Consider the following 18,186-nt stretch of genomic DNA (forward strand, 5'->3'; position numbering starts at 1 on the left):
GAGAAATACTTCCTTCCTGGGACCTTCCATTGTGGTGTTCCAATGGCCACAAATTTTTGAAAAGCCTCTGAGTCCACCAGTTTATATGGCAGTAGTTGGCGGGCTATCAGTTCTGACAAGCCAGCCATTGGGCAAGAGGGTTATCCGGCGTCATCATTTTTTTACGCTCAGACATTTGGCCCATGGAAGCCTGCCTTTTTCCAGAAAAACTTGAGGACGGCATGATGGAAGGTGGAGTGGAGGACATTTCTGAGGAGAGAGGAGAAGGAGAAGTAGAAGAGGCTGGATGGTGAGAGCCTGGAGTGTGGCTTTGTGGGTTCCGTTGCTCCCACTGGGCTCAGTGATGGCAGTTCATGTGCCTTCTTCGGGGTGGTCATCCCTAGGTGAGTGTTGGGATTACCGCGACTTATGCGTTGATTGCAAAGGCTGCAGATGGCAACTCTATTGTCAGCAGCGGACGCGTTAAAAAAAGCCCACACTGCGGAGCCATGTGCCGACGTCCTGGGAGCGCCAGATGTGACCGTACATGGTTGATGCCTCACTCCTGATACATTAGCAGTCTGGTTTGTCCCTCCTGTGCAATTTAAGTTCCACCTGCTTCTTCTCCCTATCTGCTGGTCCATATCTCCCTCTGAACTCCCCTCCTCTTCCTCTCTTGTGGGCACCCACGTGACATCACTAGACACATCATCATCGACGTCACCTTCCCCACTGCTATAATTAGAGATCTCAGAGTAGGCAGCAACACCGGGGACCAACCTCCTTGGGCTGATCTGGGTACTGTCGTCAGACTGCTGAGTGGCGGTTGTTGCTACCTCCTCTTCCTGATCCAATGCCAAGAATGGCTTTGCATTGGCAATGTCTTGTGATGGATCGGAAAATAATTCCTGTGACTCAAGCGGAGGGTATATGGTGGTGGTGGTGTTGGTGGTAGTGTCTTTGAGGGTGCACACAGCAGAGAGTTAAGAGGGTGCAGATCGAGAGGATGAGGAGGGTGCAGATGAGTAAAGCTGAGTGAGCCACTCAACCAAGTCTGGTGTGTCCTTTGACATAATCGAACACACCTTCTGCAATTTGACACTTTGGCTCAAGCCTGTTGCTCATACCCTCCCCCTACCACCCCTGCAGAAGGGCCTGCCTCTTCTTCTGCCTGTCATTTTTTAAATGACCCTGTGACAAAAGTCTCTAGAGAAGTGCAGTATATGTGGAAGAAGGTATATAACACCGCGCTTCAATCTGTCGTTTTGGGGGGCCACTGGTCTATCACACCAGTTACAATACTTTTTTCTAATTGCGTTTGTCACTCTTTGTAGTATTGCTGCAGAACCGCTCAGCAGTCACAATGCTGCGTAGTGGAAATGCACTATACTGTGCTTTCTATATTTGAAAGTATTTTATACGTATATTACACCCCTATATACTGCACACCAAATAGTACACCTATACCAGTCCTTTAAAAGGACCTTTCTGGACCTAATAGTAGCTAGCTAGTAGCTAGTGAATTGCAGACTGTCCCTGCTCCAAACACCAAACTGTCCATACACTGAGAAACGACAGCTGCAGAATTGGTCAGCAGCACTGCATGCAGTGCACTATAATATGCTTTCTATATTTGAAAGAAAGTATATTATACGTGTATTACAACCCTATATACTGTACACCTATACCAGTCCTTACTAGGACCTTTGTGGACCTAGTAGCTAGTGAATTGCAGACTGTCCCTGCTCCAAACACCAAACTGTCCCTACACTGAGAAACGACAGCTGCAGAATCGGTCAGCACTCAGCAGTACAGCAGTGCACTATAATATGCTTTCTATATTTGAAAGAAAGTATATTATACGTGTATTACAACCCTATATACTGTACACCTACACCAGCCCTTAAAAGGACTTTTGTGGACCTAATAGTAATAGCTAGTGATTACACTGACTGTCCCTGCTCCACACAGCGTCCTTTCCCTACACTGACAAAAGACAGAATGTAAAATGGCCCCCGCCAAATCAGGTCTATTTATAAGGTAGGGGGTATGTCCATGTGCTGAAATGTCTCAATTGGCTGTCCTGTACCCCATGAGGTCAAAGTTCTTCACAATGTAAAGAAATATGTCCGCCGCGAACAGCGCCAGAAGTCCACCGGTTTGGCGAATCACAAACGAGCAAAGTTCGCCGTGAACCGACCGCCGGGCGAACCGCAAGGCCATCTCTATTTGTGTGTAGGCAGATACATTTCAAAAATACAATGGCAAATTAACAAGGGACACTAACTTAGTTGTATCTCCGAGGTTAAAAAATACAAGATAATAATAGTGATGTGATGACTTGACACACAAAAGGAAAAAACTAATTATTCTGGAGATCAGTAGAAAAAAATAAAAATAAAGATTATTCTATAGATCACGAGAAAAAAAACAACAAAAAAATATTATTTTGGAGATAATAAAAAATAAGTTTGTCTGTGAACATCAGAAGCAAAGCAACTTCATTATTATAGCATTATAAAGAAGAAGAGCATGCGCTGCTTTGAGAGATTTCATAATTTGCAACATCACAAATGTGATATCTCCAGATTCGGGGAATCTAGTAGACAACTGTAAAAGAGCACGCAAGAGGGCGTGCACGTCTAATGCATTACCGAAGCTTAATTGAATAAAACAAAACATATAGCCAAATGGATACTCACAAAATTAAAGGTATACAGGTGCTGTATAACTCTAAATCTCAATTCAGTGTTGGAATAGCGTGGCCAAACACACTGTAACACTGCGCTGGCAAGTAGGCTTGTGCAATTCGTTTCGTAACGAATCGAAATTCGGCCGAATTTTGCATCTTTCGGACATTCGGATGCATCCGAATGTCCAAATAAAAAAATAACGAATTACAACGAATACGAAAGAAATATAACAAATGAATTTGAATGAATTCGATCTGATTCGGTAATTCTTTAAAGATCTAATGAAACAAAAGGTCAGCTCAAAGTAAATCTTAAAGTCCAATCAGCTAATTCATTTTTTGCTGAAGGATGGATTACTGGCAAAGTGCATTCCTGAGAACTGAGTTAGAAGGGTGTTGTATTGTATTTGAGCCGAAGTACTAAATGATTTCAACATGATTCGGAAATGATTTCAACCGCATTCAAAATGATTTCAACATGATTCGACATTATTTCAACCACATTCGAAAATATTTTGTGACCCGACTTTAGGGCCATGTATCTCGGGGTTACTTTGTGCTAGAAACTCCAAATGTGGATATGTTGTAGTGCTAGTACTATTGTGTTTGCATACCAAATTTAGAGTTTCTAGCACCAAGTGATCCCGAGATACCTGGCCCCAAATTCGGGTCACAAAATGTCAAGCACTTTTCTGCAGCAGAGAATGACCTTTTGTGACCCGATTTTGGGGCCACATATTTCGGGGTCACTTATAGCTAGAAACCCCAAATTTGGTATGAAAACACAACTACAACATATCCAAATTTGGAGTTTCTAGCACCAAGTGACCCCGAGATACATGGCCCTAAAGTCGGGTCACAAAATATTTTAGAATGCGGTTGAAATAATTTTGAATCATGTTGAAATCATTTCGAATGCGGTTGAAATCATTTCGAATCATGTTGAAATCATTTCGAATTTGGTTGAAATATTTTCGAATGTGGCTGATTTTTCGAATTCGGTAGAAAACTAAACGAAATCCAAAAACGAATTTAAGGAAGTTAACGAATATAACTAAACGAAATGAATGAATTAACGAATTAAAACAAAACTAAACGAAACAAATTTTTTCCTTTTGCACATGTCTACTGGCAAGCTGACACATTTTCGACACAAGGACGAGCTGGAAGCAGTCGGTCTTGTAAACTAGCATTCGTAATGGAGAATTAACATTCGAGACGCAGCAAATTATGAAATCTCAAAATGCACTGCACATTCTCTTCTTCTTTAATGGGATAATAATGAAGCTGTTTTGCTGGTGATAGCGATGGAGTTATGGCAAACAAATTTTCAAAGGCTTCTTTTTTTCTAGTGATATCAAGAATAATATTATTATTATGCTTTTTTTTTTTTTTTTTTTTTTTATTTGGGCAAGTTACCACAACACCATAATCCCGTCGTTTTTAAGATCAAAGATACAACTATGTTGGTGTCCCTTGTTAATTTTACATTGTATTTGAAGTAAAACACATAGCCAAGTATTATTCTCCACATTTTTTTCTTTATTGTGCATTAAAAAAAGAAAACAAAACAAAATTAGACATGCTATATGCCAATATAACTTACCCAAAAAGTGCTTTCTATGCATCCAAAAATATAGAAAATATAACGAATCAAATCATTAATATTCAACAAAAAAATAAAACCCTCATGCATGTGTCCTGCTTCTTAACCATTTGCCGACCGTGCTATTGCCCAATGATAGCGCGGCTTGATAACTCTGGGAGGGCATACATTGACGTCCTCCCAGAATCACACTCCTGGGAATATCCATGACCACTGTGACGGAGCGATCACTTGTAAACAAACTGGCGTCACGTTCGGTTCCTCTCTACTCTCTGTACCGATCGGTACAGAGAGGGGAGAGATCAGATGCAGCAGCGCTGTGGGCTGGGTGTATAGTGCCCACGGCGCTGATATGTGATAACTCCAGCCACCCATCCATCTATGCTCAGCTATGCATCCTCATCAATACTCAGCCATACAGCCTCATCAATACTCAGCCATACATCCTCATCAATACTCAGCCACCCATCCTCATCAATACTCAGCCACCCATCCTCATCCATGCACAGCCATCCATCCTCATCCATGCACAGCCATCCATCCTCATCAATACTCAGCCATCCATCCTCATCAATACTCAGCCATCCATCCTCATCAACACTCAGCCATCCATCCTCATCCACGCTCAGCCATCTATCCTCATCCATGATCAGCCATCTATCCTCATCCATGATCAGCAATCCATCCTCGCCAATACTCAGCCATCCATCCTTATCAATACTCAGCCATCCATGCTCAGCCATCCATCCATCCTCAGCAATACTCATCCATCCATCCATACTCAGCAATACTCATCCATCCATCCATACTCAGCAATACCCATCCATGCTTAGCCATCCATCCATACTTAGTAATACTCTTCCATCCATCCATGCTCAGCCATCCCAACCACACCCAGCTGTACCCAGTCATACTCAGCCATACCCAGTCGTACCCAGCTGTACTCATCCATACTCAGCTGTACTCAGCTGCACCCATCCATAACCAGCTGTACCCAGCTGTACTCAGCCGTACCCAGCCATGCCCATACATGCCTAGCCATACCCAGCATACCCACCCATACTCAGGAATACTCATTGCTCAGCCATCCCCATCCATGCCATATCAGTTTTCATCCATGCCACATCCATGCCACTACAGTGCCTCACCAAATTGTAATAGGTAGTCAAATTAGATTTGACATTTATGTCCCTAGAACACCTGATGGTGCTCCCTGCATGTTGGGGCTCTGTATGTGGTCATGCTGTATAGAAGTCGCCTACATGTGGTATCGCCATACTCACATTGGATTGGATTGTTTTCTTTTCAAAATGGGGTAATTTTGGGGGAAATTATATGCATAATTTATCCTCCAAGAATGCCTGATTGTGCTCCCTGCATGTTGGGCCTCTGCATGTGACCAGGCTGTGTAAGAGTCTCACACATGTGGTATTGCTGTACTCGGGAGGAGTAGCAGAATGTGTTTTGGGTTATAATTTGTGCTATGCATATGCTGTGTGTGAGAAATAACCTGCTCATATAATATATATATATTTTTTTTTTTAAAGAAAAAAATCTTTATTTTACAAAGAATTGTGGCAAAAAATTAAAACTTCAAAAAACTCACCATTCCTCTTACTAAATACCTTGGAATGTCTACTTTCCAAAAAGGGGTCCTTTCTGGGGTATTTGTTCTTTCCTGGCTTGTTAATCTCTCAAGAAAGGATATAGGCTGTCAGTACATCAAGTGTGATCAATTTTCAGAGATTGGCACCATAGCTTGTGGACGCTATAATTTTCACAAAAAACAAATAATATACACCAAAATTTTATAACAGAAACAAAGAAAAATTCATTTTTTTACAGAATATTCTGCCTTTTTTCTTTTATAGTGCAAACATTTTTAAAAATCAGCGGTGATTAAATGCAAAAGAAAGCTCTATTTGTGTGAAAAAAAGGACAAAAATGTCATATAGGTACAGTGTTGCATGACTGAGTAATTGTCATTCAAAATGTGAGAGCACCAAAAACTGAAAATTGGTTTGGTTAGGAAGGGGGTTTAAGTGCCCAGTAGGTAAGAGGTTAATATAGGGGGTCAACAATGCCAAGAGTTGGTGAAAGCAGGGGTCTGTCTTCTGGAGATCCTAAAATCATCCGGATTATTCTCCTGGAGCTCCTGCAGCAAAGGCATACAATATAATTGGTCACGATTACTAAAGCCAATTTTTGGTCCAAGAAATCCTCCTCCTCCTGTTCCTGGACTGGACTTGGGTCAAAGCAATAACTCCAAGGCCAATAATAAATAATGTGCTATCTGCTCTGATTCTGCAACATGGCTGGTTGATGAACGTTCAAAAACAAACTGAAAAGTGCAAAATGAAAAGCACAAATCAACACTCACCAAACTTCTACTAACTCAAAATTAGCAGAAGGAGCACAAAGGGTGGCATCTGACAATTGAACTTCCTCTTTTTTTTTTAGCTTGTAGTACATCATTACGTTCATATTTGTTGGCCGACAATTGTGTACCGTTTGTATGCAAGACAAAATCCAGGCACACGCCTTTGGATAAAAGTCAGAGGTTTTGTCTGTGGAAAATCCAATCGTGTGACATTACTTCCTTGCCTGTACACAGAGATAGTTTGATAAGATGCACCAGCTAACTTTGCTTAAACAATCCTGAGCTTGCAGCAGAACCACCTTTTTTGTTGAGCCTGATCACCAACACTCCCCAGGGCTTGCCCATGGGTCATCCTACTGAATCTGCACACTGGTCACCTCACCTGTATGCACTCAGTACCCTCTGCAATCCTGTATACATGTCAGCTCCCCTCACACCTGTATATAGGTCAGCGCCCCACTCCCCCACACACCTGTATATATGTCAGCAGAAGCTACATTTACATGCACATGAACTTTACTGGCATCCCGGTCTTAAGGTCTGTACACACGATACGAAAATTCGGAAGTAAAATTTCGTCAGTCGAACGATCTGATGATTTTCGGATCATTAGTAGGGATAAGCTTAGGCGTGTTCGCATGGTCCACGTGCTGAGCCCGCCAGGAAGTCTGCACAGCGCTGCGCTAATCACAGGCAGTGAGACATTGCCGATCTCTCCAGCCGCACATTGGGGGAATGTCTCACTGCCTGTGATTAGTGCAGCGCTGCGCCGACTTCCTGGTGGGCTCAGCACGTGAACCATGCGAACACGTCTGAGCTCATTCCTAATTGATTTGGAGAAAAAGGCCTTACCTTAGCCCTTGCTATATTACCTAGAAAGTAGAGACTCCTAGTATACAGACAGACAAACCAGTAAGACACAGGAAGGGGCTTACCATCTCACTATATTAGCACACCTTTACACCTTTACATTTCACAGCATCCCTGGCATTTCTCCATGCATGCATTTGCCTGGCTTCCACAGGGTCCCTTAAGACAGGTTCAGGCAGCATGCTAAACTCCCTGGGGCCACAGGCAGCCCGCGGGACACCCCTGATGTAGTGCAAGGGCCTGCCTGATTAGATACAGAGTAATTAGATGGTGTCTTCTCCTGTTATATAGTTTTGGTTAATTTAAAGGAGATTGTACAATCAGATTGTATAGTGTATGGCCACATTTATACACCCAAAATTATCTATCTGTGCTTTCAGTGTCATTACTTTTACACACCAGACACGGAAGCAAACACACATTTTGCCACATGAAAAATAGATGACAAATGCAGTAAAAAACCTGCAACTCGCACCATGCCAAAATGTCCCATGAGCTACTTTGCCACATGTAGCTCAGCCTGTTGACGTCAATAGGCTGCCCTATGTGTGTCACTGGAGAAACAAGGCAAAGAACATGTACTTCCACTACTCTAGATGTGAATGGGGCCTGAAAGTGAATATGATGCATTTACACAAGTGCAATGAGGCTCCATTTACATCTTTGTGTTTACAAACGCATCGCAAACAACTCAGAAAATGTACACTTTGCCATGCATTTCAGAAATGCTGCAAATGTGCATTGTGCTTGTGTTGTCATTACATCTTAAAGGCTGCCTAAGTGTGACAAACCCACCGAAAACTGGGCTGTCCAATGTGAAAATTCTCCAAAACACCCAAAACAAACACATATGGGAATGTGGGTTTTTGCTACATGAAGATGGGAATGAGGCCTGAAACTGTCTTCATTCACCATCTCCTATGTTTTTATGTAAAGATGGTCATACACTATGCAATCTGATCGTACAATTTCCTTCAGATCAGGGGCGTACCTAGAGCATTTGGCACCCGGGGCGGATCCTATATCTGGCACCCCCCACTTTAAAATGTAAAAACACCCCACTGTGCCCCCTGCATACCTCTCCATCCTTCAATATCTTTTTGTCACTACTGTGTACCCCCCTCTCCACAACTGCACATCTGGACCCCTTTAAATTACACATCACCCTGCACCTCTGGACCCCTTTACATTACACATCACCCTGCACCTCTGGACCCCTTTACATTACACAGCACCCTGCACCTCTGGACCCCTTTACATTACACAGCACCCTGCACCTCTGGACCCCTTTACATTACACATGACCTTGCACCGAAGGACCTCTTTACATTACACAGCATCCTGCACCTCTGGATCCCTTTACATTACACAGCCCTTGTACCTCTGGACCCCTTTACATAACACAGTACCCTGAACCTCCTGACTCCTTTACATTACACAGCCCTTGTACCTTTGGACCCCTTTACATTACACAGCTCCCTGCACCTCTGGACCCCTTTACATTAGACAGCACCCTGAACCTCTGGACCCCTTTACATCACACAGCCCTTGTACCTCTGGACCCCTTTACATTACACAGCACCCTGCACCTCTGCACCCCTTTACATTACACAGCCCCTCACAGCTTGTTACACAGACCCCCTACAGTGCAGACCTCCCTACTGTACAGGCCCCCCATCTACAGTGTAGAACCCCCTACAGTACAGACCCCCCTACAGTACAGAATCCTCACTTACAGTGCAGACCCTCCTACAGTAAAGACCCCTCCACCCTACAGCGCAGACCCCCCCCTACAGCACAGACCCCCCTACAGTACAGAATCCTCCCCTACAGTGCAGACCCTTCTACAGTACAGAATCCTCACCTACAGTGCAGACCCTCCTACAGCGCAGACCCCCCTACAGTACAGAATCCTCCCCTACAGTGCAAACCCCCCTACAGTACAGAATCCTCCCCTACAGTGCAAACCCTCCTACAGTACAGACCCCTCCACCCTACAGCGCAGACCCCCCTACAGTACAGACTTCCCTACAGTACAGACCTCTCCCCCCTACAGTACAGAATCCTCCCCTACAGTAAGAACTCCCCTACAGTACAGACCCTCTTACAGTGCAGGCCCCTCCCCTGCAGTACAGACCCCTCTACAGTGCAGAATCCTCCCCTACAGTACAGACCCCCCTACAGTACAGACCCCTCCCCCCTACAGTGCATACCCCCCTACACTGCAGACCCCCTACAGTGCCAAATCTTCCCCTACTGTACAGACCCCTCCCCTATAGTGCAGACCCCCTACAGTGCAGGACCCCCCCCCTACAGTGCAGACCTCCCTACAGTGCAGACCTCCCTACAGTGCAGGACCCCTCCTACAGTGCAGACCTCCCCCTACAGTGCAGGACCCCTCCTACAGTGCAGGACCCCTCCTACAGTGCAGGACCCCCCCTACAGTGCAGGACCCCCCCCCCATAGTGCAGACCCCCCTACAGTAAAGAACCCCTCTACAGTGCCAAATCTTCCCCTACTGTACAGACCCCTCCCCCTATAGTGCAGGCCCCCTATAGTACAGACCCCCCTACAGTGCAGGACCCCTCCTACTGTGCAGGACCCCCCCTACAGTGCAAACCCCCCCACAGTGCACAGACCCTCCCTACAGTGCAGACCCCCCCCCCCCCCACAGTGCAGACCCCCCCACAGTGCACAGACCCCCCTACAGTACAGACCCCCCCCCCCCCCCACAGTGCAGACCCCCCACAGTGCTCAGACCCCCCTAACAATACAGCCCCCCCCACAGGCCCATAATGTACCTGAACACACATGAAGAGCCCAAGGCAGTGACATTGCAGGGGGGAGGTGCGAACAGCACCCGAGTGGAGTGACACCCGACGGCTCAGTGATCCGGGACCCGGCGCAATAATCCCCTTCTCTCTGTGGTCGCGTGACTCACGTCGTGCCGATCTGATCAGTCTCAGCAGCGGCTGTCACTCACAGCCGAGCAGAGTGAAGCCACCTTCCCCTCCTCCTTTACGTCTACACAGTGCTGTGCATGCAGGAGGAGGGGGAGGCGGCTTCACTGTGAGTGACAGCCGCTGCCGAGACTGATCAGAACGCACGACTTGACCACAGAGAGAAGGGGATTGTTGCGCCGGGTCCCAGATCACTAAGCCGACAGGTGTCACTCCACTCGGGTGCTGCTCGCACCCCCCCCCCCCCCTGCAATGCCGCCCACTGCCAGTGCCTCAGGCTCTCTCTGTGTGGGCTGCGAACCCACGGCGCTGTCTCCTCTTCAGTTGCGGAGGGGGAGGGTGCTGGCCTGACACCCCCCCCCAATGTGTGGCACCCGGGGCGGCCCTCCCCCCGCCCCCCACTTAGTCCGCCACTGCTTCAGATTTACCAAAAGTATGACAGATCCATTCAATTTGTATCAAATCAGACAGGTACTACATAGCTGACGGGAGATCTAGAGGAGATGGTACAGATTGTCTAGGAAGTGGATAGAAGGTGGTGTTGTAATGAGGATGGTGTGATCCAAAATGGTGAACGCACCCTATAACACCCTCTTCTGTGATGCAACAAGGAAGTGAAGGCTTCTGAGAGATGACCTAACAGGAGGTAAAAGCTGAGGAAGTGATGGAATCTGAAAGTCCTTTTAAAAATACAAATAAACTGATAAGATTTTAAACCAAGAAAGTGAACTAGGGTGAAACTACACTTAGCCTGTCTCCCACAATCACCTGACTGAAAGTTATCTTGTCAGGCCGCGTACACACGGGCGGACTGTTCGCCCAACCTTGTCCGCTGAACAGTGTTTGGGCGGACAGTCCGCTCGTGTGTGGGCTTTCAGCGGACAGTTTCAGCGGACAGTTGGACGGACAAAGTCTTTCGGAAATTCCGAAAAACTGTCCGCTGAAACTGTGTTTGAGCGAACAGTCCGCCCGTGTGTGGGCCTGTCCGCTGTACTTTCGAAATGAGCGGACTGTTCCCGCTCGGAAAGTCCGCCCATTTCGAGCGCGTGTACAGGTAGGCGGGGCCCGCGAAGGAGACGTCGCGGGCTCCGCCGCCTGGAATGGGCTAAAAGGGGAACCCCAACGCCGAAAAAAATCGGCGTGGGGGTTCCCCCAAAGTCCACACCAGACCCTTGTCCGAGCACGCTACCCGGCCGGCCAGGAAAGGGGGGCGAGCGAGCGCGCCCCCCCTCCTGAGCCGTACCAGGCCGCATGCCCTCAACATGGGGGGGTGCCTTGGGGAAGGGGGGGCCGCGCGGCCCCCCCACCCCAAAGCACCTTGTCCCCATGTTGATGAGGACAAGGGCCTCTTCCCGTCAACCCTGGCCGTTGGTTGTCGGGGTCTGCGGGCGGGGGGCTTATCGGAATCCGGGAGCCCCCTTTAAGAAGGGGGCCCCCGGATACCGGCCCCCCACCCTATGTGAATGAGTATGGGGTACAATGTACCCCTACCCATTCACCTGTGAAATAAAGTACAAAAAAAAACACAACACAGGGAAAAAATATTTTATTGCACAGCTCCGGGGGTCTTCCGTCTTCGGGGGTCTTCTCGCCGGACTCCTCCGCTATCTGTGTGTAGCTCTTTTACTAGCGGAGGAGTCCGGCTTTCTTCCTCCCCGCCGCCGGCCTCTTCTCCCGACTTCGGGGGTCTTGTCCCCCTCTTCGGTTCTTCTGCCGGGCCACCGCGCCTTCTTGTAGCTCTTTTGCAGGCGGTGGCCCGGTCTTCTGTCGCCGCTGCCTTCCGTTCTTCTGTCGCCGCCTTCGGTTCTTCTGCCGGGCCACCGCGCCTTCTTGTAGCTCTTTTACAGGCGGTGGCCCGGTCTTCTGTCGCCGCTGTCGTCGCCGCCGCCTTCCGTTCTTGTTCTTCTTCTTGTTGTTCTTCTTCTTCTCCTGGAGATGTTGACTCGACGAGCTCTCCGGCCGGAATGCCAGAGCCGCGCTGTGCGGTCACTTATATAGTGACAATGGGGCGGTGTCACATGGTATATGTCACATGGGTTGGTCACATGGGTTGATGTCACATGGGGACTATGACATCGTAAGGGGGCGGGGTCACCATGTGACCAACCCATGTGACATATACCATGTGACACCGCCCCATTGTCACTATATAAGTGGCAGCGGAGCGTGTCCCTGGCATTCCGGCCGGAGAGCTTGTCGAGTCAACATCTCCAGGAGAAGAAGAAGAAGAACAAGAAGAAGAACAAGAACGGAAGGCGGCGGCGGCGGCGACGACAGCGGCGACAGAAGACCGGGCCACCGCCTGTAAAAGAGCTACAAGAAGGCGCGGTGGCCCGGCAGAAGAACCGAAGGCGGCGACAGAAGAACGGAAGGCAGCGGCGACAGAAGACCGGGCCACCGCCTGCAAAAGAGCTACAAGAAGGCGCGGTGGCCCGGCAGAAGAACCGAAGAGGGGGACAAGACCCCCGAAGTCGGGAGAAGAGGCCGGCGGCGGGGAGGAAGAAAGCCGGACTCCTCCGCTAGTAAAAGAGCTACACACAGATAGCGGAGGAGTCCGGCGAGAAGACCCCCGAAGACGGAAGACCCCCGGAGCTGTGCAATAAAATATTTTTTCCCTGTGTTGTGTTTTTTTTTGTACTTTATTTCACAGGTGAATGGGTAGGGGTACATTGTACCCCATACTCATTCACATAGGGTGGGGGGCCGGTATCCGGGGGCCCCCTTCTTAAAGGGGGCTCCCGGATTCCGATAAGCCCCCCGCCCGCAGACCCCGACAACCAACGGCCAGGGTTGTCGGGAAGAGGCCCTTGTCCTCATCAACATGGGGACAAGGTGCTTTGGGGTGGGGGGGCCGCGCAGCCCCCCCTTCCCCAAGGCACCCCCCCATGTTGAGGGCACGCGGCCTGGTACGGCTCAGGAGGGGGGGCGCGCTCGCTCGCCCCCCTTTCCTGGCCGGCCGGGTAGCGTGCTCGGACAAGGGTCTGGTGTGGACTTTGGGGGAACCCCCACGCCGATTTTTTTCGGCGTTGGGGTTCCCCTTTAAGCCCATTCCAGGCGGCGGAGCCCGCGACGTCTCCTTCGCGGGCCCCGCCTACCTGTACACGCGCTCGAAATGGGCGGATTTGCCTCCTCCTTACGTGGGCGAGTCCGTTCATTTCAAAAGTTGAGCGAACTGTTTGGCAAACAGTTTGCTGAAACAGTCCGCTCGTGTGTGGGCAAGTCCGCTCATGCAAATTTTGAGCGGACTGTTTGCCGAAACTGTTTGACGAACAAGGTTGGGCAAACAGTCCGCGCGTGTGTACGCGGCCTCACATGCTTTCCCAAGGCAAATAATAAGCACTGTGCAGATGCAGATTTCCTAGGAATATTACACTGTTTTCACAGAAAGGGGCATTTAAAACAATTGCAGCTAGTAACAATTAGAAAATATGCTCTATACAAATACACACACAATCACTTAAAGGCTTTGTAAAGCTTTGTGTTTTTTCACTTTAATGCATCCTATGCATTAAGATGAAAAAACACTTTGCTGTCATGGGCCCCCCAGCCCCCCGTTTTACTTACCTGAGCCCGTTCACCTGTTGTGAGTATCCCCTGGCGTCCTCTTCTCCACTGAGTATGGCCGTTGATTGGCTAGATTGATAGCAGCGCAGCCATTGACTCAAGCTGCTGTCATTCACATCCAATGACGCAGATGCCAGGGGGCGGAACTGTGTCATACAGTTGCCGTCTATGGACGGCAACTGTATGACACGGGAGCGTGCCCGCAAGCTAACCCCCACGGGAAAAAGCTTTAACAGGGAGGAGCTGAGAAAGCCGTCGTGGGACCCCAGAACAATAGGATGGGGGGCTACTCTGTGCAAAACGAACTGCACAGTGAAGGTAAGTATAACATGTTTGTTATTTGAAGAAAAAAAAAAATCAAACCTATACAACCTCTTTAAAGTTTTTCTTAACTCTAATTTATAAATCACTGCCAGGTCCTCTATTAGAGTCTGGCATACCACACTTTGTAAGTCATTTATAAAAATGTGCATTGTAAATACCTATTTAGAGCTATCTTCAGGGCGGTCACGTGGCCACTTTAAAGCTCCGATACATGACTTCTGCGGGAGGGGCCGAGATCTCCCTCTGATGTCAGAGAGATCACGTGGCCTCCTGCAGAAGCCCTGTCTTGGAGCTGTAAAACGGCAGTGAGTCAGGCCGCGTACACACGCGGGGACTGTTCGCCCAACTTTGTCCGCTGAACAGTGTTTCGGCAAACAGTCCGCTCGTGTGTGGGCTTTCAGCGGACAGTTTCAGCGAACAGTCCGCTGAACAAGGTTTTTCGGAAATTCCGAAAAACTGTCCGCTGAAACCTTGTTTCAGCGAACAGTCCCCTCGTGTGTAGGCTTGTTCGTCAAACTAAGTTCCGCGCATGCTCAGAAAGGATTTACACGCCGAAAGTTATAATGCAGTGTATAGGACGTCGTATTTTTCGTCCCGTCGTACGTGCCGTTCACGTCATCGCGCACGGTTTCAGCAAACTGTTCGTCCGTCGTGTGTGGCCATGTCCGTCCATGCTAATTTTGAGCGGACTGTTTGCCGAAACTGTTTGACGGACAAAGTTGGGCGAACAGTCCCCGCGTGTGTACGCGGCCTCACATGTCCGGCCTGAAGATGGCTTTAAATAGGTATTTACAATGCTCCTTTTTATAAATGAAAATGACAAAAAACATGCATACGTACCTTAATGCTGCAGCTATTCTCTACCAGCTCTAAGAACAAGATCTGAATGTTCACATGACCGTTTATAGGCAGATTGAAATCTGTTGATCTTATTGAGTTAGCGGCTGGCACAGGCCAGGGAAAGGGTTAGGCCTGTGAAGTTCAGTTCCCAGGCTTTTGATCCCAGCCAGCCAATGTGTGCTATAAAAAGGGGGAAAACTGAGGTCCAAGTGTAGTCCTTGGTCGGTTCTGTTCCCACTCACGGCTCTTGGTATTGGGACTGCTGCGCCTTGCAGTCCTCTGAAAGCACCTGGACATCCAAGTTATGGAGGTGTGCCTGAGCAGCCACACAACTATAGTTAGTTTAGGAACAAAATAATACAAATAGTGTAGCGCTTCACTAATGAATGTGGTCAGCATAAATTGTATGAATAAAGGCAAAAATAATATAAATATGAATGCCTAAAGAAAAGTCCAATATTGGCCGCACATTCCACTATGTAGCAGGCCCAAGGGTGGCCGAACCGTCACAGAGGGGGGAAATTGGACTGGGCGGATGTATTCATGCGAGTCTGCTTGACTGTAACATCAGAGAAGAATGGATAAAATACTTCTTACCGACTTAGTTGGACCCATACAGTCATATGACAGTTGAGTCTAGAAGGCTTTAGGTCACAGTTTGGGACCGAGGAGTACGAAGAGGGAGGTCTGTTGAGCTGATGGATGAGCTCAAAACGATTGTAGGCCCTGTGATGGATCCTTTCAAATGGAACGTCAAGGGTGTATGTAGTCAATCTCAGACGTAGCCCGTTGTACTGATGCTCCAATCTCGCCCAAATAGGGAGGGAGACGTTGTGGAGGTTCAAGCCAGAGAAACAGAAAAAAGGAAAAAAGAAAAAAGGCTCCACATGGTGCAGGTCAGACGGTATAAAAAAGGTTGATTTATTGAAGTCAAAAAATAATTAATGACTTAGTGATCACATAGACAGTCTAAAATAGAAATTAAAAGCAATGTAGGGTGCCAACAGCTCGCCCAAGGGCGAGCTGTTGGCACCCTACATTGCTTTTTATTTCTATTTTAGACTGTCTATGTGATCACTAAGTCATTAATTATTTTTTTACTTCAATAAATCAACCTTTTTTATACCGTCTGACCTGCACCATGTGGAGCCTTTTTTCTTTTTTCCTTTTTTCTGTTTCTCTGGCTTGAACCTCCACAACGTCTCCCTCCCTATTTGGGCGAGATTGGAGCATCAGTACAACGGGCTACGTCTGAGATTGACTACATACACCCTTGACGTTCCATTTGAAAGGATCCATCACAGGGCCTACAATCGTTTTGAGCTCATCCATCAGCTCAACAGACCTCCCTCTTCGTACTCCTCGGTCCCAAACTGTGACCTAAAGCCTTCTAGACTCAACTGTCATATGACTGTATGGGTCCAACTAAGTCGGTAAGAAGTATTTTATCCATTCTTCTCTGATGTTACAGTCAAGCAGACTCGCATGAATACATCCGCCCAGTCCAATTTCCCCCCTCTGTGACGGTTCGGCCACCCTTGGGCCTGCTACATAGTGGAATGTGCGGCCAATATTGGACTTTTCTTTAGGCATTCATATTTATATTATTTTTGCCTTTATTCATACAATTTATGCTGACCACATTCATTAGTGAAGCGCTACACTATTTGTATTATTTTGTTTGTTGAACTTTGTTTGTTTTTTGGTGTTGGCTACTGTTTTTGGCTGTTGAGGCCTTTTTCCATATATACTAAATTGTAGCGCAGTGTTTTCCCCTTAAACTGTAGTTTAGGAACAAGGACAATGTTCATATTGACCTGTTATGCTGCAACTCGTTCAGTAAAGTAACTTCAACCGTTCTGAGCCTGGTCTGAATTTATTAAGGCTGAGTTCACACTTATGCAAATTCGATGTGGGTTTCCCTGCATCCAATTCGCATGACAGCAGAGTGTGATCGGCTCTCAATGGAGACATCAAGCAACCAGGCACAAGGCATGGTACCTGGTAAGGTGACAGGTCCTCCAGTTGTGAGGGGGTCAATGTTCTGGGTCAGTTTCCAATAGAAACCGGATTTGACCTGCGTTACAGAGATCTAAGGCCTAGTCATGAACTACAGGAAGGAAGGAGTGAATGAATAAATGCATGTTTAAGGTCTGTGCTATGTGCCCGACAGGACCCTGTTCTTTTAGTGGGAGTGAGGTATCAGAGGTACGCTGGACTGGTGGAATGGGCATAGGCTCAGCATGTCCCTCCTAATGTAACATACATATAATACAGTGTATAGTGACATGGGATAAGACAATTCACAGAAAAACTATTATTTTACTGCACACAGTGAAGGCTCATCTCTGCCCCAATGCTAGATTTTTTTACATTACTGCCAATATCTGCCTTGTCCCATGCATTGATGAGCGCACTCCATGCAAAAGGTACCCTCACATGCAGGGTAGCCCCTGCTCACATGCTAGTCACTCGGTCAGCTCACTGAAACTCTGAGCTGGCTTCACGCTGAGAGCTAAAGCCAGTTGTCAATCAGGCAGGTTAGTGGATTCCGACAATATGATATGGTCTTGATCCTTCCACAGCATGCAGCAAATCTGTGGTGTCAGCCGACAGTAAATGCATTCGTTGTGACTCAAATGCTTGGGCCTTAATTCTCTTTTAGGATGTAAAAATCCCCCCCCCCCCAATTCTAAAGCTATAGAGCATTTTTCTCCCTAAAGGACATTAATGAAAGGTTTGCATCTACTTTAGGACACCAGTGCTTACAAGGCCTACACTAATCTGTCCCTATGCACTTTATCAGCAGCAGTCCCATATTTTCCCTGTCCCAATGTCAATATGACTGTCGGGATCCCTGCTTTTTTTTATAATGAATTAAAAATGGAAATTGAAGCGCCACACCACTGCTAAGAGATTCTGATACAACTTTATTCCAATAAAAGTCAGGGGGACAATCAAAAAGTATTCA

This window comes from Lithobates pipiens, unplaced genomic scaffold (genome assembly GCF_037356315.1).
Source record: "Lithobates pipiens isolate NorthernLeopardFrog02 unplaced genomic scaffold, aLitPip1_a1.2 Scaffold_18, whole genome shotgun sequence".
In the NCBI taxonomy this organism is placed as follows: domain Eukaryota; kingdom Metazoa; phylum Chordata; class Amphibia; order Anura; family Ranidae; genus Lithobates; species Lithobates pipiens.